Genomic DNA, 22,313 nt, shown 5'->3' with positions numbered 1-22,313 from the left:
CATGAGAGGTCATTCTCCCGCTCTACTCTGCACTGGTTAGGCCTCAGCTGGAGTATAGTGCCCAGTTCTAGGCACCGCAGTTCCAGAAAGATGTGGAGAAATTAGAGAGGGTCCAGAAAAGAGCGACAAGAATGATTAAAGGTCTAGAGAATGTGACCTGTGAAGAAAGGCTGAAAGAATTGGGCTTGTTTAGTTTGGAAAAGAGAAGATTGAGGGGAGACATAATAGCGGTTTTCAGGTGTCTAAAAGGGTGTCATAAGGAGGAGGGAGAAAACTTCTTCTTCTTGGCCTCTGAGGATGGAACAAGAGGCCATGGACTTAAACTGCAGCAAGGGAGGTTTAGGTTGGACATTAGGAAAAAGTTCCTAACTGTTAGGTTGGTCAAACAGTGGAGTAAATTGCCAAGGGAGGTTGTGGAATCTCCATCACTGGAGATATTTAGGAACAGGTTAGATAGATGTCTGTCAGGGATAGGTTAGACAGTACTTGGTCCTGCCATTGGGGCAGGGGGCTGCACTTGATGGCCTCTCAAGGTCCCTTCCAGTCCTAGTATTCTGTGATTCACGTACTGGGCTTCACCACCCTGAATGCAAAGGAAACACCACTCCCAATCTCTACCCAGATTACTAGGGAGTCTGCCTTCTATGATGAAGTCTATGGCTTCAGGGATCAGTTAATTGTACTTTCATCTGAGCTGCTGATCCCCTGGGAGCTGGGGAGCCTTAGCTCTGTTTTCCCCAAGCTCTGTCTCTCTCTCTAAGTTCTGTCTTTCATCTGTTGGGCCACAAAATGTGGCTGTATGCAATGAATTCTGTGCAGCTTTTTGGTAGCAGTCCCAGGTGCAGGCTGAGACTCTGCTTATCCTTTCTCTTTAGCACATGCTTGGTTGACAGACAAAGTATCCCCCTTCTGTCTTTCTGTCTGTTGTCAGCTGTGCTGATGTTTGTGTTGCTGTTACAGCACCAACTGGGATAGTGCAGTGTTGTATTAATTTAGAAGTAATTAATGGACCCAGAGAGTTAAATGTGTTAGCATAACCCAGGCACCATCCAATACTAAGCAATGTTATACAAGGTTTAGGATTTAGTATATAGAGACTTCAGCCTGGTTCGTACCATGACAAATACAGCATTAAAAATTGTTTAAACTTTTGTTAAAGATACACAAAAAAGACGAGGGAAAAGATTAATGTATTTGAAAAGTAAAGTGTCCCTTGTTCCGTTCCGTTTTAACTGCAGAGTTTTTAGAAGAAAACTTTTCCTAGTTGATGGTGTCTTTGATAGTAGTGACAGTTCATTTTGGGGAAAAGACAAAAAGTTAGTTGAGATGGGCTGTTCTTTATAGTTTAAGTGAGATCCTATTTCTTCAAAGGCAAGACAAAACCACACAAGAGTGAAAAAAAACTCAGCAAAGACAGAAAATACAGTTTCTGTCACAGGTGTTGACTATCAGATGCAGACTCACTGCTGGAAAAACAGAAGCGAAGCACATAGTGTTATTAGCCATCTTGAGACCTGGCAAACATATCTTACTGTCAGACTTTTTAGAACAGTGTATTTAGCTGCCTCTTTCTGGTCACAGGCTTCCAGCAGTGATGCAGGCTGTACAGCCTTGAATGGTGAAGCCAAACTTTAATTGGACAGAATGCAAAAGCAAATGAGTAAGATAGAGAAGAAAAATGCTTGTGAAGGGAAAGGACACAAGGTCTGTGTCTACACTACAAAATAAATTCGAAGTTGCTTACTTTGAAGTACAACTTTGAAGTAAGCAGCTTCGAAGCAGAGCGTCTACACACTCCCTGCTTCCAAGTTAAACTTTGAAGCAGGGCACTACTCTATTCCTGGGAATGGAGTAAGGACTTTGAAGTAAAGTAAAATGTGTGTAGAATCTCTGCTGGCTGTTTAGATGTAGTGCTTAACTACGAAGTTAGTTGCTAGTGTAGACACACCCAAGGGTTGGAGAGAGAAAGTTTCAGATCCCAGGTGGTGGATGAGAATTAGTTAAAGCTGGTGGAGTGTCACCTGGATTCCTCTCTCTGGTCTGGTGTGGTCAGGACATCTCTTAGGTTTGAATAGAGTCCTAGTTCCCAGGAGATGGTGGGACTGGCAGCCATGATGAGGAAGCGCTCCTTCCCCTTCTCTGATTCTCCACTGAGCCAGTATTGTACATACTTCAATCCATCCACCATTTTTTTTTGTTTAAAATCTCTGCTGTATTAAGGACCTGGGAAAGGAGTGAGGGAGAAATAGCTCATCCTTTCCTTATTTTGTCTGCTAGTCAGACCTAATTTCCAATACACCAGTGCTGGTTGATTTCCGGTCTCTTATTTTTCTTCTTTACCATATGTGATCTCAACACAGTGCTTGACTTGAATCAGTAGGTTTTTTTTTTTTTGTTTGGACTAATTCAGTCCCTGCCTCCCTGGTGTACCTTTTTGTATCAATATATTATGTGCTAGATTATGAAGATACTTTATACATTTTCTCACAGTTATGCCGGTGATCTGCACCATTAGGGCAGATTTTTCGGCTTAGTTATCAGAACCTCCAAACTCACCTGTGCCAAGAGCAAATCTGTCGGGGACAGTCAGCAGTTTCAGAAGTACAACAAAAGTCACTGCACCCTTTTCTCATTGTTGCTAATTCTGTCTGGCCATTTAAAGGCGTCTGACTGGGGATATATGAGGTACAATTATTGCCAGTGCAGACAGCCAAGACACATTCATTCTAGGCCAAATGAGACAGAGCTTAGCAAATAAAAGACATTTTGATCTATACACTGTTCAAATCCCAGACGGTTCCATTAATTGTTTTTGCCCCTTTATTGTGCCCAGTACTGTGATCAGAATAAACTGTTCAAGAGAAAAAAATTGATGGCAGTAGGCCCACTCAGTAAAGAAATGGAACTTCCCTTTGGTAATGTTAGGTTACACTGAGATCAATTTCTCAGTAATATTTGGCTGTGAGGAATGCAATGTGGCTGAAATGCACTTGTTGAGGCACAGTTGTGGATTATTAGCAGAATTGTAGAGCTTTTCATCTGCTTTTGCTCTCTGGGTCTTTCCCTCTTCATAGCACAGTCTAATGTTCAGAGTACATTCTGGGAGCAGGACTTTTGGGTTATGTTCCCAGCCCAGTTATGGACGTCCTGTGTGAACGGGGGCGTGGGGGGGAAGTCACTCCTCTCACGGTGCCTTAATTTTCCTGTTTTTAGGGTACAATGAAACTGAATCATCTGCAGTGAAGTTCTTAGGGGTTAATTGGATATTTCATATAAAGTGTTGTGCACTCCTTGGGGCTTTGCAATCCACCTGCTCTGCGGGAGAGAAAGGATGTTTTTAATAGGAACTCACTGTAGATATATAGAATTCACCCTGCAGGACAGGTGAGATCATTTTTAGGGTTTAGAAGTGCAAGATTTATTCTCCATAGTAGAGCTTCTCGAGGCCAGCACTACATAGTTTGGTGCCCAGCCTCATCCTGGCTGCTGCTGGTGTTCCTGCTTCTGCAGGTGTGCTGTTACAGAAGCCACCCTTGTTGATGGGGCCCCTAGAAATTCAACACTCTAGGTGGCCTGATATATCATCTCTATGTAATGTCAGTCCCCAAGCTTCCCCCATACACTTAACAAGATTAGATTACTGAAAAACTGGGTCTTCTGAACAAGGATTGCAGAATTCCTCCAATTTACCTCCACTCAAGTACATGCTGCCATTTTGAGAGGTGTTGCATCAGGAAAGCATCGCACCATAAATGCATTGCTTCCTTACATTGTGTCACGGTAGTATTAAAATCTTTCGGCTTGTCCTTAGTTTTTGTTTGCAGCATTTAGTTATACCCAGGAGTAACCAGCACTGTGCTAAAACTTGCAGAACATACCTGCTTCCCACAAGTCTTTGTCATGAGCTTTCCTTTTAGGTGTTGGAATCCACAGCTACCTGTAGGCATCAACTCTACAGCTGGGTGAAGTATATGTAATGAAATCGAGAGCCTGGCAAATGCGAGTGTCAGAGAAGAATGAGGGGATGAATGAATGCGTGTTCAGTGCTGAGGAAACAAAGTTCTCAGTTATAAAATGTGTTTTATCTCCTAGCAGCTCTCTCAGGGTCACGGCTCTTTTGGTGAGTGTGGGATTGGGGAAGAGTTGCAGAAATGAGAGCTACAGGGGTCTTGGTGCCTGGAAGTGCAGTTATGGTTATAAATGGAAACCATGCAGGCCATGTTGATTTAAATATCAGATCAGAAGTTGTCTCTTTCAACTCAGTTATACTTCACAGCTCAAGATGAGGCTCAGGGGAAGAGGTCACACAGGGACTGGAACTGAAAAACTGTTCACGCAAGAAAAAACTGTACGCTGAATCATGTTGTGATGACTGCAGTGTGGCAGGACGTTACGTCACAGCTTCATCACATACTGACATAACTGCTTTATGTCAGGACATGGCCTCTTGACACAAAGATTTTGCCCCTTGACAAACAAAAACATGACTGTAACTTTTATGTGCTGACAGGTGACTGTAAATCCAGGTGTCAGTAGGCCTGTAGCTCATGCACTGTGGAGGGTAATTTTCCTACTGTTCCCACATGAGCAGAGGAACCGGGGAGCTGCCTCATGGTTGGGGCGAGCAGGGCATATAGGCCAGCAAAGGCAAATATAGCCATCAGTTCCTGGCTGTGGATGATAGAATTTAAAATGTGTACTGGGGAGAAACATGCTGACTCACTTTAGTCCTGACTTTCAGTCTTTAGACCTCAGGAGAGGGAAAGTAAAGGAACAATATTCAATTGACTTTACTGCTGCAGGGGGTTGAAAATTAGACACAACCACTTTCAGGTCCCAAGTGCCATAGCTGCTGAAGGTAAAGATCCTCCAGGAGTGGGAACTGCGATCATGTAGAGGAGCTGAATTTAGAAATGGCCAAGACTTACTCCATTCTAGTGTGTCTTTAGGGCAGGACAGGACACCACTGTGTTCAGTAACTCCAGTAAAGTGCATGGTGGGAAGGCTGGTAGCTAGAATGGGGTCGTCCCTATAATACAGTATATTCTCTCACATGCAATAGGCTGGTGGACTAGTTAAGTTAAGTAGAAGAATCCTGTGTGAGGACCAAATCCCAAAGATTTTTCTCAGGTAATACTTTTATCAGAATCATTTGTCACTGAAACATCTTTCAGCTTTACTTGAATAAAGACTGAGAGGATTGGGTTCAGTTCCTACTACAACAATCTATGATCCTAGACAAGACATTTATTCTGAGCCTCATATCCCCATTTGTTAAATGGGAATAATAGCTCATGTCCTCCTCATAGGGGTCTTGTGAGGGTAAATCTATTAAAGTTAGCTTAATACTCAGATGCTGTGGGGGCCATGTTAAGTACCTGAGATTGAAAGCTAGTGGAAAGATAGCTGCAGGAAAGAAGGCATATCCTTGAGGGGAAGAACATATGTATAACAATTGTAAAGAAATAATTATGGGCAATAATTTACTGTGGAACTCTCTCCTGTAGGATGTTATTGGGCCATATATGTTAGTAAGATTCAGAGCAGGATTGGATGTTTGTTATAGGCAGAGTTTATAGCACTTCCTACAGTTCAGATTGCCTGATGCATTCCATTATAAAACCAAATTTTTATTTGCTTATACCTTTGCCTGATTTTTTTTATGCTGGTGCTGCCTAAATTTGAATATTTTTGGAAAGTTTCAGCTAAAATGATTAACCATGTCTCAGAGCAAGATTAGGGCAATATATATGGTCATGTTTTTTTTTTTAATCAACTATTCCACAGAGAAGTTCATGCTTTGGGGTAGGGAGTTCCCTAATCTCATGGATTTGCCTTTTGCTGTTATTGTGAAAAATGCACCCCTCTTTGTTACTTTATAGGTCTCTGTCAGGACTCTGTCCCCACTCTGGCACTCTGAGTGCAGAAAGTGGGGACCTGCAAAAACTTAAAACACCTTGTCTATATACAGGCTTTACTTTAAAACTTCCCAAGGTCACAGATTCCTGGATCCTTGGGGGTAGAGCTGCCACCACCCAAGTGGGAAAAGACCCCCCTATCCCAGGAAGACACAGTTGGGATGTCTTTTTGTGGGGTACCCCAAGCTCTTAACCCTCCCTCAGGAGAGACCTTAGACACAAAGAACTCTAATTTAGTAGCTGACCTTTTAGTCTAAGGCATAAACATACACAGAATCTTTGTAGAACACAGGTATCAGATCAATTGCTTAAAAACAATAATTTATTCACAAAACAAGAGAAAATAAATCATGGGTTGCACACAGAGAAAAATATTTCCCTGGGTTTCAGCTTAAAAGTTACAGGAGGAAAACCTCAAGTCAAACCAACAAAAAAGAAACAGAGCAGCAAACAACAAAACAAGGAAACAAGCAAACAGCAGTAGCTAGTCCAATCAAATTCAAAATAAACATATCCTGATCACATCTAACTATACATTTCCCTTTTACTTGCATCTCTATGGTTGACCTTGACATGGTCAGGATATTTATGGGATTCATTTCAATTTCCTGGGAGACATCCTTCTCCCTCCATCTTCTCTCTGACTTCCCAGCAGACAAAAGCCTAGTAAACTTCAACTGTTTTCCATTCAAAAAAGTCACTCCACCCCAATTGGCTCACCTGGGCTTAGGAAGAGATCAACCCCTTCTCTACTCATTCTTGACAGCCTCTGTTAGTTTTACTTTTTCTCTATCTTTTTGTTAAATTCTTTTTGTGCCATTTTACTTTCATCAGAATTGTATACCCCAACTTAAAAAAAACATAGAAAGAGACCTAAAAAAGAGCCACCATGGCTTAACAGCCATGTAAAAAAAGCAGTGAGAGAGAAAGAGGCATCTTTTAAAAAGTGGAAGTCCAGTCCTAGTGAGATAAATAGGAAGAAACATAAACACATTAAGGGTGTGTCTACACTTGCATTCCTCTTTTGAAAGAGGTATGCAAATGAGGCAAATTGAAAATGCAAATGATGTATATATTTGCATATTTGGCATCTCATTTGCATACTCTAATTTCGAAAGAGCTTCTTTTGAAAGAAGAAAGCCAGTGTAGGCTCTGCACTTTTAAAAGTAAACCCCATCTTCAAAACACTCCTTCTTCCCATTAAATAAAGGGAAGGATTCTTTCAAAGATGGATTTACTTTCGAAAGAGTAACAGCTACACTGGCTTTCTTCTTTCAAAAGAAGCTCTTTTGAAATTAAAATACACAAATGAGATGCCAAATATGCAAATTTATATCTCATTTGCATTTTCAATTTGCCTCATTTGCATACCTCTTTCAAAAGAGGAATGCAAGTGTAGATGCACCCTTAATGTGGCAGTGTTTACGTTCCTTCCTATTTATCTCACTAGGACTGGACTTCCACTTTTTAAAAGATGCCTTTTGATCTCTCACTGCTTTTTTTACATGGTTGTTAAGCCATGGTGGCTCTTTTTAAGGCTCTTTCTATGTTTTTTTTTTAATTGGGGTATACGATTCTGATGAAAGTGGGGATTTTTGTGATGCGAGGCTGGTCACTGAGCACAGTGAACATCCAAGGTTTGGGTCAGAGGTGTCTAGAGTTTTGGGGGTCTCTGTACAGGGCAATGATAGAAGTTGTACCCCAAGTCGTCTTGGTATGCATATGCTCCAGTGGCAGCTTTTAATGCAGTTTTTCTCTCTCAGCACTCAGCTCCAAACATTTTTGTCTTTATGGGTGGTTAATTTGGTTTCCATTATTTCAAACCACATAATAGTCCAAAGACACTCTTCCCCAAGTCTCTCTTCATCAGCGTCCGTCCACCTTGTGGAACTATTTCTCCTGTGTCACCTCAGGGTAGATGCCACTTAAATTAACTCAGAATAAAAGGGTAGCATACATCCTCCCATTCCACGTGAAATGACTTTTTACCTCCAACCCCATATGTCTGTAACAATTGAGAGAGAGTTAAAGTCCTGAAAGTGCCTTGAGTTGGTGGCAGCTGTGGAATGGTTGGCTGGGCTAAAGCAGACATACTAGTGGTAGAGGAAGAGGGTTGGTGTGGGGTTGGACTGGTGCAGATCATTAAAATTGTTTTATTTGCTATGTCATTCAGTTTCTGATTTGTTTAGAGTTTGACATCAGCTGGAACAGTACATGAACACAGACAGTGGTTGAGTCTTAGCAAAAGCTGGTGGAGTTAGCAGTGTCATCTGAGCCCCTTTCTCTGATCTGGTCTGGTCAGGACATCTCTCAGGTTTAAATAAAGAAAGCCCAGGCTCCCAGGATGTGGTGGGGACTGAGAATGCACTGGGGATGGAGACACAGCTCTGCCTCATGGAGGAGGAAGCACTTCTCTGTTCTGATGAGAGCACTTTTCTCAACCTTCAGACTTATCTAAAAACAAAACTCTGGCATTAGAGTAGAGCATGAATGTGCACTGTATTCAGATTAGCCAACTCCTTTGACTGCAGTAAAAGTGCCACTAGCTCAGAGCAGTGCAACCTATTACTGTTGTAACTCAGAAAGCTCTTTACAAACCTTTCCTCCCACCTACAACCAATGAGGAGTACAATATAGAGCAAAGACTCAAAAACAGAATAAAAAAGACAGCCCATGACACTGAGGAGGCAGGATTCATCACTTGCCTTTTCTGATGAGACAGCAATTTCTCTGACTTAACTCTTCTGATGCCGTCATGTGACTTCTGATAGCAATACCCTTCAGTCCCTTTGATTTCTTCTGATTTGTTATTTCTTCTCTAATAAGCATGTACTAAGCAAATGAAAGCCAGCAGGCTTATGTGACACCATTATCAATTTAGGACTGAAATAACTCAGATTTGGATTGCAGTTCTTTGGTATCAACTGGTAGGTGCTGACATAGGTATAGCCGGGCCCATCGTTCCAGATGGAGAAATCCCGTTCCAGCTCTTCTCTTCCCCCATGGAGCTGTACCCAAAGTCCATTCCATTTGAACGTCAAAATACAGTTCTAGTTCTTCACCTTCGGAGGGCTGCACCCATGGTCCATTCAAGTGGGCATCCAGTTTCAGTTCTTTTCCCTGGGATTGCACCCAAACTCCTGTTTTGCTTTGCTCAGGATTTGATGATTAGCCCCAGAACAACCAGGGGTTCATTACCTGCATGTCTGCATGCAGCTTGCAAACAGCAGGAGACCTGCTGCTGGTTATGTTGATGTCAAACATAGGGCTATAGCTTCTGCTTTATTATCTTCATTGCAGCATTTCTGAAAAGCAGTTTAATGACAGCTCACATCTGCCATTATGTATGCAATAAACTGAAATGCTGTAAAATTACAGGTTATAAGAGGTGCAACAAAATCATTTACCATGTGCAGTAAGTACTTCAGCCCTCACTCTGTCTCCAGCACAGCTAGAAGGAGGGATCCTTTTTCAGTACTGGCTGAATCACTGCACTTTTGGAGGTTTCTTTGGACAGAACTTCAGATTTTTCAATGATTATTCAGACCGTGCAATCCAATTGGGTTTGCAGATTTCAGCTGAAATCTTCAGAGAAAAGGTTTTCTCATCAGATTGCTGTAGTGCTAGCTTTCAGAGATGCTGGGGATACCAGGAGAACAGACTTTTAATCTCAGCTGGAGCCTGGATGTACAAAGATACCAGGACAGTTAAATAATAGAGTGAGTCTGTGTAGTGGAATCATAGATATCAGATAAGGAAAAGTCTTAGTAAGGCCCATCCAGCCCTCCCACTGCTAATGCAGGGCACATCTCTCCAGGAGATCTTAACTAAACATCTCCAAACATGACAAAAGGTCCAGTTTGAGCATGGGGAGAAGATTCAGGTCAGTTCGTCTCACCCATACTGGTTTGTCCATGCTTTATTAGTTATGGGTCCTTAGCTTTTAGAAGGGCAATTGGGATAAGGGGATTTCATTTGCCTTTCCTGGTTTGTTTCATCATTACTTGTCACCATTTTCTGGAATCTGTGTAGTATGCTTGTAATGCTTTAGTGATTGTCCCAAGCAACTGGTCACGTTTTGGTGCTGACAGGAGTGGGAATTCTTTAGGTTATGTAGTTGAGGTCCATGCTTTTGATGCATCCAGTCTTGTGCTCAATTTCTGCTGACACCTGTGGTGCCTGTCTGTATACGACCATGGTTTGTTAAAAACATAATGACTTCCTGTCTTCTACAACATAAAGTTCAAGGCTCTCCTCTTTATTGAGGTCTCTCTGTTGCTCAGTTCCTACTTGTATTTTGGACTTGAGATCTCATCCCATTCCTTGAACTCTGCTCAAGTGCTACTCATCACTGCTACCTTTCTCTCTGTTGACCATTCCCATTCATGCCATCTTCCATGCTATTTGTGGCAGCTTTCTTGCTAACATATAAGCAGCTCCCTAGCTCATCTGCCTCTCTGATGTGCTGCATTCAGCTCCTGAGAGCACAGTTCAGACAATGTGTGACTTTTGAAGGGAATGAAAACAGTGGGGAATTCCCATGGCTCCATAGTCACTCTGAGCTCTCCTTCCCACAAATAGTATGAGACTGCAGACTGCACAGAGCCATATACCCAGCCAAAGGACACTCAGATTGCAACACCCTTGTTATCCCTCCCTGTGGAAATCGTGTGTACAGCTCATTCCCATGGTTGGGCTAATTACACCGTTTCAGGAGAGACCATTCCATTGTCATTAGGATCCTGAACCGTCACAACTAGATGTCCCATTGATGTGACTGTCTCGAACATCTGCTGAGAAAATCTGAGACTGTGTGAAACTCAAATGAATCTCTGTCTTATGTTTTACTAGACAAACTCTGAGATGGTTATGATTTTTCTCTCTCGTTGTGGTTCTGTCACATCCCTCTCTGTTACACACATTGGTATTTAAAAATGCTATTTTGTACAGCTGAATTCCTGTCTTGAGAACTAGATAGTGAAAATCTTTATCTTTATCTCAGCTGGATGTGTTAATCTGTGCTACACAGAGGAAAATAATAGCTTCCATCTTTCCCTGTGTGGCTCCAAGCCTTTCTTCCCTGCAGGCTTTGTTTCTGGGCATGGCACTGCTCAGTGGATAATGATGAAAGTCTTTTCAATCCAACTCTCCATCCAGAAGCTGCCTGCCTCTGCATACATGGCTGATACCAAGCTTCCCTATTGTAGATTCCCAGTATAAGGAACTGGATAATCCTAGGCTTCATCAGATCTATACTTCTGTCAATTCCCCCTCAGGGGACATAACAGAGGAGGGAAGACATTATATGGGGTCAGGGGAGAGAGACAGGATTGGTGCTTTCTGATGTGTTCTGCCTTTGTTCCTATGAGACTGCAGCTTTTGACTTAATGGTGCAATACAGTATTTATTTACTTACTGTTTATAAATGACAGCCAAGACCTATGCAGCTGGATGCTTCGCATTAATACAAGCCCCACAAAATTTAGACCTAAAAGGCCCATATAAAACTTGCCGTATCCTGCCATAGAAATGACCTGGAGATCAGAGAAGAGCTTAGTTTAGCAGATGTCTTTACCTTAAAGTACACTGGGCATTGGTGGGACCTACGAAGGTAATAGGGACCCGTGGTATGGGCTGTTTGCTGCGAACGCCTTACTGTTGTTCACAGAGACATTAGCACTAGGAACCGCAAGAGACGGTGACCAGTGCTCACAACTCCCGTACTGGGGCAACCCTTCCATAAGTGTGCCCTAGGCCATGTACAGCTTCACAGATCATAACTAACTCCTTGATTGCCACTGGAAGTGTGTGTGTGTGTGTGTGTGTGTGTGTGTGTGTAACTGATGTGATATGTGCTCAAAATGGTTCAGCTCACTTAACCGCCACTCAGCTCTACCTGAAGAATGATACATCATGGTAACCTGTCTTTGTGGTTACTGAGACTTGGATCAATTGGGGTAATAGACCCGAGCAGTTGAAAGTTCCTATGTACTGAAAGGAACCAGAGACCTCTGTGTGAGTTGAAGCAGATGAGCCAGGCAGGATTGCTAGCAGAAAGGACCCAGAGTTCTGTGTAAGGAGGCCTGGAGGGATGTGTGATCCAGGATGAGTCGGGCTGCTTGGGACATGGAACGTCTTAGTTTCGTTCTGCTGTGTACTTGAACAAGCCCTTATGGAGTCTGGCATGAGAGAGTTCCCACTCTACAGGATGTCTAGGGTCTCATCTTCCTTCATGGTTGCTCCTTACGCTGGCTGCTGCATGCCCCTTTCCTTTTCTTAAACTGGAATCAGGCCAGACTCAGTTTCTGTTGAGGCAAACAGCTACCCCTAGTGCTGATGAAAAGAAACGGCTTGATGGAAAGATGGCTGCAAAAAAGTGGATTCATTTGTCATGAAAAACCTATTCCCAATATCTGAAATAAACATATTGGCCCAGGAGATGTTATCTGTGAAATGAGCTGGCACAGATTCACCCAGCCCAGGCCTTCCTCTGGCAAGCAGGCAGTCTTGTTCTCTGACACCTTTTCCTTTCCTGTACAGCTCTGGGGAAGAGAAATGATTCAGCATTAATGACTCTCCTTTAATAGGCTCTCCCCATAAAGTGACAGGCAGTCACCTCTTAGACATTTTGATTGATGGGCTGAGGCTATTATTTGACATGGAAAGTGAGTGCAAAAGCACAGCCACCACCATTTGCTTGGAAAGGTCATGCTTGGTGGGGCATATTGCCTTCCTCAGAGCTGCTTGGTTTGACTTCATTCTCCTCTTGCAACAAATTGTTTCATGTGTATGTATGAGGTCCAAAGCTAGGCTAGTGGAACCTAAGTGGAAATTTTGGGATGCTGAGTCCCCCACTCTCAGTTAATGAGAGTCCAACAGGTGCTTCTTCTAAGGGGAGGGATGGGCAAGAAGCAGTCCCACCAATCATGTTAGAGGATAATTATTTTAATCTTCTTTAATGGCTTCTATACTTCCACCTGCTTCTCTTTGTCATATAGCTCAGTCAGGACAATTGAACCTGGTAGAGTGGGAGGGGAGGTGCCCACAGAGGCCCTGTATCTTAAGTGGTCTCCTATGTGAACAAGTTTGAGACACTATTTCCTGTAGTGTCATTGTAGGTGGTCTGTATGTGAATAAGTGAAACCTGGAAGCCTGGAGAAATCAGTGACAGTGACACAGAAGTCACCCAGATGAAAAAAGACACACAGCACAAGAGTGGATACCCAAGTAAAGAAGATGGATTGATTGGAAGTACTGCTAGCTTCACAAGGCTTCTTCTCTTTATTGTCAAGCGGGTGTTCCCTTTTTGAAGCCCTGACCTTTAAGTTCAGAACCTCAGGAAGTCAGACTGAATTGGGCCATGGCTTCATTTAGTATGTTGTTTTGAGTGACTTAAATGTTCTTGTGCTCCTGAAGGAGGAAACTTAGTCCTTCATGTTGCAGTGTCCCTCCAGAAAGGAAATGGATTAAACTGTATTGCCGTCAGAAGTCAGGATTTAGATGGAGCTGCAGTGGAACAAGAAATCCACTGATTCCGGCACCTGCAGATCCCAGTTCAAATAGGTGATGCAAAGGAAATAATAATAATGTAGAGAATTTGTATGAAAAGCCATTTATTGGGTGCATTTAAGTGGAGAATGCAGTTCAGCCCTGTTGGTGATCCCCAACTGTGGCTGAAAGGTATGATGGAAGTTCACTGTTTATCCCCTGAACAGACAGTGCACAGGGAATGGCTCACTTCTGCTGTGCCTTATCTGTCACTGAGCATGATTCCATCTCCAGGGAGTAGAGGAGAGATCAGTCATCAAGGCTGACACTTTGTAGCCTTACTTTTCAGACCACCAAGGGAAACAATAAAGCTATGTCTACACTAGCCCAAAACTTCGAAATGGCCATGCAAATGGCCATTTAGAAGTTTACTAATGAAGCACTGAAATACATATTCAGCGCCTCATTAGCATGCGGGCGGCTGCGGCACTTCGAAATTGACGCGCCTCACCGCCGCACGGCTCGTCCCAACAGGGCTCCTTTTCGAAAGGACCCCAGCTACTTCAAAGTCCCCTTATTCCTATCTGCTCATAGAAATAAGGGGACTTCGAAGTAGGCGGGGTCCTTTCAAAAAGGAGCCCCGTCTGGACGAGCCGTGCGGCAGCGAGCCATGTCAATTTCGAAGTGCCACGGCTGCCCGCATGCTAGTGAGGCGCTGAATATGTATTTCAGCGCTTCATTAGTAAACTTCGAAATGGCCATTTGCGTGGCCATTTTGAAGTTTTGGGCTAGTGTGGACGTAGCCTAAGTGTCATTTCCCGTGGTGCAAGTTTTTTGTGAAGTTGATGACTTCTGTCGCTGAAAGCTGGGCCAGTCTGCCCTTAACATATCTCATGTAAGCCTGTGAGTTTAGGCATTCAGATGACCTTTGAGTATTTTGGGTGACCCAAACAGAAGGTGACCATATATTCAAAAGGACAGGTTTTCAGTGTTGGAAAAAATATGTGCTGTGCATCCTGGCTCTGGTTGGAGCAGAGGAGAAGAAGAAAGAATGAAGGATCTTCTGCTTGTTTTCCCCTTACACATCTGCCCCTTGCTTCCTTCCTGTTTCTCTGGTGACCATAGAGAGGAGGGAAACAAATGAGGGAAGAACTATAAGGCTCCCCCTTCCCTGTGAAGGGATGTATAGGCCCCACATAGCAGCAGACAGTGAGGGGTTAATGAGGAGAGCAGTCACTCCCCCAGCTGCGGCCAAATGCCTGGTTAGCAACAGCTGGGATAAAAAGCTGCAACGCAGACAGAGCAGGGTGGCTGCTAGAGAGACTAGGAGCTATCAGAGAGACGGTTCACAGCATCACAGAGAGAGATGATCAGGGAGATGAGCTTCCACACAGAAGGAACCAGGAGAAGGTGCTGTGCAGAAGATGTCTGCAAAAGCTGGAGGTAGGAAACAGCCCTGGGAGGTAGCAGAGGTCCTAGACAAACAGTCTTTGGTCCCCTCCTATAGGGGCCCTGAGCTGGGATCCAGAGGACAGGGTGGGCTTGGGTTCCTCTACCAGTCTCTGGAGGGAAGGGGACAGGGTTGCTGGAGCCCCAGATTCAGGCTGGCACCACTGACTTAAGACTACTGGACTTCATTTCTAGTCCTATTTGCTCCTTTCCTGATGAAGAAGGGAGAGTTGAAGCAGGGATAATGGGCCCCAGGATTAGCAGGTAGAGGCCTTTCACAAGGCCCCTGGGGTGACACTCCATACACCCACTGAGGGGGGGCAGGCTCAAAACACCCAGTTAGAGGGTTGGCACTAGTAAAAATGGTCACATGCTTTGAAGCAGATACTAAAAGGGAAGCAAATACAAGTCTGTGGTTATGAAATATTTGGTCTCCAGGGCATGCTTTAAAGGTTGAGAGGCCTGAACAAACTCCCTGGGGTTAGTAGTCTGGGTCATCAGCTCATAAATCTCTTACTGCATGTCACTTGCCCCATACTGATAAAGTTTCACCTGGTATAGTTGTTGGTGCTAAACATATGTTCACTTCGTGGTGAGAAGGAAATGGGGAAAGAGATCCAGACAACCTTTTGAAAAAATATTATAAAAAAAAATGCTTTTAAATGAAATACTGGAAATTTCACCTGGCCAGAAAAGTCCTTGGGGCATTAAGACATCCTGTGGCAAAGAAGGACTTGCCTCATCTATCTAGGTATGGAAACCTCTGTAACTCTTTCCCAGTCAACACAACATCCTGTCTCCTGGTCTCTTGTTTTTAAAGTTGTGGTTGTCCACTACTTGGAGAATCAAGTTTTCTTTCTGTTGCATTCCAGTTCTTAGGGACAATTCAATCAGCAGAGGTCACTGCAGCCTCATTTGCATTAACCACTCCTCTTCAACTGAGAGAGTTGCTGAAGTTTGCTATTGGGCATTCATATCCTTGCATACTGTTTTCTCTGCTGATTGACCACAGTCAGAATTGAGTGTGTATCCTTTGCTACCCTGTGTGTTCCAACACAGTCATTAAGCATAGGGGGCCAAGCTCCCTACATTTTAGGAACTGTTTGATTGCTGCACACTGAGGCACAGTAAAAAATCAAAACTTCTATGTGGAAACACAATGTTACATTCCTTCAGTTGATAGGCGCCACAGCAAATGAATTAAATCCAACCCAATAAATGCCTGACAGGGTATTGGAATGATGGGTGTGGTGAGGGATGGACAGTAAGCTCTAAAAGGTGATTTAGAGACATCCATTTCCAGATGCAGCCTAAATGCCAGTTGTGTATTTAATAACTGAGTATTATGTAGACCAGTATGCCTCCCCAAAGGTGTTGGACAGTACAGGGCAGATAAATTCTTTGTATCTGGCGCTTTCCTATTTATCTGGTTGGGAGTGAAGCTGAGAGGACTGTCATGATGCAAGGGATTTAGCATTAACAGCTCTGTGATGGGGTGCAGGGACCCTGTTCATTATTTAGTAGGGTAAAGGGTTACATCTCTAGCTTTGACTAGAGGGAGAAGCACAGTCGTGCCCTGTCCAGAAGTCCATTCTCAACCCTGCATCCATCAAATTTCCTCTTGTTCCCCTTCCCCGAGTGCTAATTAAATTTCACATCTCCTTGTGTGGAACAATAGGTTGTTTCATGGATGGCTCTCTGTGATCTGACAAGAGAGGACAAAGGAGGTATGGCAGAGTTCTGTCAAAGCAATAGTTAATGCCTTTTTCGTGTGCTATGTTATAGCCATCTTGGTCCCAGGATATTAGTGAGATAAGATGCTGAGGTAATAGCTTTTGTTGGACCAACTTCTGCTGAAAAAGAGACAAGCTTATGCAGGTTTACCAGATCTAAAGAAAAGCTACACAGAGGTAGATTCAGGTCTGAGAAGCCAGTGAAAAATTGAAAACTGGCCTCTCTGACTAACAGAACTTGGTCCCATAAATATTACCTCATCCATCTTTTCTCTCTGTCATCTTATAGCAGTGGTTACCAACCTTTTCAGTAACTCTGCACACTTCAACGAGACAAACAATTCCATGGTTCACCCACTTCTTACTCATGGGGGCAGGGAGGTATAAACATTTATACCACATCCCATCTCCAACAGGCTCCCTCCCTCCCCATTTGCCACAGCAGAAGTGTGGTGTGGGCTCCATGCCAACCTGTTTGACCAAGGAAGCATCATTTCAGCTGCCGCCTGGTGCGAAGGGGCTCCTGCAGGGAGTCACCATGGGGGGGATGGGAATGGACAAATCCCACACCAGCTGGGACTCAAGCAGCCTTGCTCCTGAGCCCCCAGCTGGAGTGGGGTCATCAATTCCCTCTCCTCCATCCCCCATGGTCACTCTGCAAATTGACAAAATTTCACAGCAACATTTGGACAGTTCTCACAGCTATCCCGTGCATCTCAGCACATTGGTTGAAAATCACTGTCTTATAGCATGCATCTGTTTCAGGTAAAGTGATCAGGCAGTAAAAAAAGGAGGTGGTGGAGGAGGTGTATGAGGCAATAGAAGAGACTTATCGCTCCCTGTTTTATTGCCTCAGTTTGTTTTCTTTTAATATTTTTTGTTTGTTTAAAACCGGAGTTGCGGGGCTCTTAAATCCAGAACAAAAACCAACAGTCAGTTGTAGCAGGAGAGTAATGGAGCTGGCAGGAAGAAGTTGTGGTGTCAAAATAAATAAAAAAAGGCAGAGAAGTGCCAGGTGGAATTGGTATTGACTGCGCAGCGCGTGCAGTGCTAATGGACCTGCAGAAGAAACAAGAACATTGCAGTCATAAAGCAAAAGCTTTGTTGGACTGTGAATACAGATGAGAGTTTAGAAGAAGCTGCTGTGGCGCGATGGATTTCGCACAGTCTCCTGAGCTAACCTGGACATAAAGTCAGAGTGACAGCATCTAGATTAGTAATCAACTTCATTTGGTGATTTCTCCCTCACTTTGATTTATACAGCTGATGTTTCTCTTTCCCTTTGTCTTTCTCTGCTTGTCATTGGCTGTTCACTGAGACCCTCTGTCCAATCTCTCACTGTTTGATGAGAGAAACCATGAGTTCATATTGTCATCTTCCCTCTTTTTGTGTTGGCCACATGATTCATTCTACGGCTGCGGTTGATGGCTCAGAGCCCGGGTTGGATAGTTTGCCAGTAGGAGAAACTTGAAAGCAGCTATATCACCTCTTCCCAGGGGGAAGGTCAGATTTCCTCAGAGAATATAGTGGTCTTACTGCTATGGTGGCCTGTTGTGTGGAGTGAATCAGTGTACCCCACTGTGGTCTTTAGCATCAGCCAGAGTTCTCCTGCTCATACAGTTAAAGCATGTCAGCTCTGTAGCCAATGATAAATAAGGGAATGAGGGGTCCAGTATCACACCCAACCAACTTTCAAAGCTCTAACCTAAGAGATTGGGATACCCACCTTTTTTTGCAGCTAGGTAAGCTGAAAGTGTGAGATTGAGCAAAACTCAAACCCAGGATTTTCAGAACCTCAATAGAGCATCACAACCACTTAGCCAACATAACTGTTTAGCTGCAAGTTCTCTGGAAACCTGTAGCTCTCATTCACAAGCAGAGATTGGCTTTCTTACCCATGGTCAGGAGTCTGATGGCCCCTAGGGACCAGGCACAACAGAGCTATGATTAGGCTTGGCAGGGTTATATTATTCCTCTCTTCCAGCTTGCATAAACTTTCTAGTGTTGCTAAAAACAGCACTTTCAGATCTTCATATTTCTGGAGACAGTGAGGATTTGGTGAAACCTTTCTGGGACACCCAGAGCTATAGGTGACCTTGTTTGTCCCATTGCCCTGGCAAAAGAGACTTGGAGTTAAACAGTAGTATGACAACCTCCTGTCACTCCAGTCTTTTAACCACCCTAGTCAGACATCTCAGGTCTCTGCTAGCAGTTACTTCATATTGAAGGTAACGCTTGGTGCATTCCAGGCCCTGAGTTCCCCTGAAGAGCATTTCCTGGGATATCCAGGCTTTATCATTCGACACGCCAGAAATTACCAAATTACTGCTTCCAAGGAAACTCACACATGGTAAAACAGAAGTTAATTAACAAAGATACAGTGTAAGGAGAGTAGAAACAAGTATGGTAATAAATACAACAGGTATATTATGTTTACATCCTAGGCACACAATTTTGGCAGGCTCTCCCTTTCTCACACACTCTGTAGTGCAAGTCTTGCAGTCTGTTGTGAACAGATGACAGAGAAGGGTCCTAATGGTACTTTCAGTTAGGTTGGGCCAAACATTTACATTTCTCTTCTCCAGAGGAAGGCTCTGTAGCACCCTTCCAGGCCCTTTACTTTTGAGGTGTAATCTATACACCATATTGCACTTCCCCCTCAGAGGTTCTTTTTCCAACACAGTTTTGGTGACACCCAGACCTTGCCAGCTTCACAGCTGTCTGCCTCAGGGATGTTGTTGCTTCTCTAAGTGTTAATGACATTTGGTAGGACTTCTCTAGGAAGCCTATTGTGACCTAATTAACTTTCCAGTCACCACTTACTATGTTTCTGGGAAGACCAGAGACTCTCAGCAAGTTTTACCAGTGTAATGTTAAAATATTGACATGACCAAATTGGCTGGTGTCTGAGTGGAGCATAAAATGCAGTATGTTAAGCAATTGATGGGGTCTCCCACAAGGGAGAAACACCAGATTCATATGACACAGGTGTTTTTAAATCCATTAGGCCTTTCATTCATACACATGAAAAAATGGGGAAATATGAACAAGTGAGAACCTCATGAGACTTATCACCATGGTACTGACTTGGACAATGTTAAGGATGAGGAAAGGTGAGAGAGTAATTGGAGGCATAGTATATTAACTGAGGCATTAAAGCACTAGGCCAAAAGGGAGTAGTGGGGGTGATGAACTTTTTCAGCTTAATGCTCTTAACTGGAAAAAAACTGCAACCTGCGTGAGCACAGAAATAGTGCGCTTGTCCCATCTTCAAGTGTAAAGAAGGTGTGCAAGCACTTGGTCGTTACTGACCCATCAAGTTAATGAGTCACATGACTGAACAGATGGGAAGAATCATCTAGAAAATACTTTAGAAAGAGTCACAGCACCAAGCAATTTGACAATCAATTTGGATTTATGCAAGGAAGGTGAACAATGGGTGTGGTTTTTGCAGCCTGAATATTTCAGGGGCAGTACAGTAGGAAGTGAAGGGAAATGCACTTAGGGCTTGTGGATGGAGAGAAGGTGCATGATAGAGTTCCTAGAAAACTGCTAGAGTGGTGCCTATGGTTGTGTAATCTTCTGGAGGCATATGCTCAGACCATCATGGGTATGTATCAGAGTAGCATAACTGTAGTGTGCAGCAGCTGCAGTTACAGCGAGTCATTTACTGTGAGGGCAGGTCTACATTTAGAATCAGCCTTTTGTCCATACCCATTTTTGACTGTAATGGATAACTGGTGCAGGAAATTAGAGAGGAGATTCCATGGAGTATGCTTTCTGCTGCTGATGCTATGTTGTGCTGCGAAAATAAAAACAAATTGGAGAGATCTTTTTTCTGGTCTGTGGCTCATGGTTCTTGCGTCCTCTGATCAACCTATTCCCTATCTTGTCATTGTTTCACATGACCCAGCCGTTTCAGTTTGTACTCTCTCATCTTTTCCATGTTGAGAGCTACGTGCATCATGGCGTATGCTGTCTCACCACATAGCCTATCCCCTCCAGTCTTATGCAGTGTCCACAAAAACATTCTGATTTCCATGGCACATAGTAGATTATTCTTCTCTCTTCCTCTTTGGCTGCGAATCTAGCACATGCATCCAGGCTGACCTAATCATGATCTACATTTCAATCTGTAGTGTATGTGGCATATTCTTGTGAGTGCTCCCATCAACTCCCTCCATTTGCACTAAACATTCTTCATACAGCTACTAAGTGTCATCCACATGAACCTTGTCATGGTTCAACACTGAATCAAGGAGTCAAGACTGCTGCACAGAACAATTCTATACCCTCTTGTTTTACTGTACAGTTGTGGTTGTACTTGATGTTTCTTTGACAGACACCATTTCCTGTTTTCTTATCCCAGCTGTGCTACTGAGTTGCTTTGGATCCATCAACTCACTTCCACTCTGTGCATCAGTCTCCCTATGTTTAATTGGGACAAACTTTTATCTATCTCAGTGGGGTTGTGGGACTTTCTCAGTTAATGACTGTTACATGCCCTGAAGCTATGTGAGAACTATTACCACTATCACTGGAGAGAGTTCCTGGCTCTTAGCTTATGCTACAGCCACTGTCTAACATTCCTCAATGGTGGAGAACTTCCCAATAGTGGGAATCCCAGGCTAGATTTTAAAGAAATGCTTGAGAACATGAGACTAGGAGAGAGGAGGAGGGAGAAGAAAGACAAACGATCGGTGGAGTCTAATCTTTTCTGATGGTTGTATATGAGGCACCAGTGATCCAGGCTTTATCCCCTAAGAGGTGAGTAGCCACCATGTTTTTGATATTTGATATCTGTGGGTTACTGGAAGTGGCTGGCAGAGAAAATAGGGATGTGAAATACTTGTGTTTGTGAAATTGACAGACGAGGTGGGTGTCTTTGATTTGACCAATTTTCACATGGCAGAGTTGGTCAGTGGCTTTGCTCACCCTTGCCCTGACATAATCGATGAGGGTAGGAGTGGGGGTGGCACTGGTCTGGTGGTTGACAAAACCCTTGTTACATCTGGTAAATTGCTTCCTGCAAAGAGATTCCATGTTGGGCATTGGGAAAGCTGAACTTTGGCATCATATTGCCAACTGTTACCCTTATAGGTATGATATTGTGAGATGGACTCTTGCTCAGTTTAATAAACCATTCAATTCTGGACATGATTAAATCATATAGCAGGGCCTCACTGGGTATTTATTTACCCTGTGCTTGCTTGGATGTGTTATGTATTTACAGTAAACTCTTTTCATATCCAGCATTCTATTATCTGGAACTCTCTCAGATCACCAGCATTTAACCATACATAAATTTTAGTTATGTTTTCCGTAAGTACAATATAGTGAAAGAAAATACAAATACAGAAAATACAGTGTAAGTTTATGGTGTAAAATACTACTGTTGTTGGTAAATAAAATACTCTGAATATGTTTGTTTGTTTCATAATATTTAATCTTGGTTTTCCTTTAGTGTTAAGCATTGGTTGGTATACCTCCTCTATTATCCAAAATATTTTAATATCTGACAACCTCCCAGTCCCAGGGCTGCCAGATATGAAGGAGTTTACTGTATTTGCCTTGTAAAGAGGCACCCCAGTGCATAGTTTATGATTATAAAAAAGGGTATCCTTTTTGTGTGTAGCGAAGTGCTACTTGACTGCTTTTTGTTTTGATAGTGTATAGACTAGCACGGCTTCCTCTCTGTTACTTACACACACACACACACACACAC

At 43.3% G+C, this 22,313-nt stretch overlaps 1 protein-coding gene across 16 annotated transcripts in view; it reads left to right on the top strand.

The window, feature by feature from the left end:
* The window catches only part of NRXN3 (neurexin 3), a 1,384,038-nt gene that overhangs the window by 411,017 nt on the left and 950,708 nt on the right, over nucleotides 1-22,313 (top strand). The gene's annotated exons all lie outside the window — the stretch shown is intronic.

This window comes from Carettochelys insculpta, chromosome 6, assembly GCF_033958435.1.
Source record: "Carettochelys insculpta isolate YL-2023 chromosome 6, ASM3395843v1, whole genome shotgun sequence".
Lineage (NCBI taxonomy): Eukaryota > Metazoa > Chordata > Testudines > Carettochelyidae > Carettochelys > Carettochelys insculpta.
Note: the sequence above shows the minus strand (reverse complement) of the source record. Positions and strands in the feature narration are given on the sequence as shown.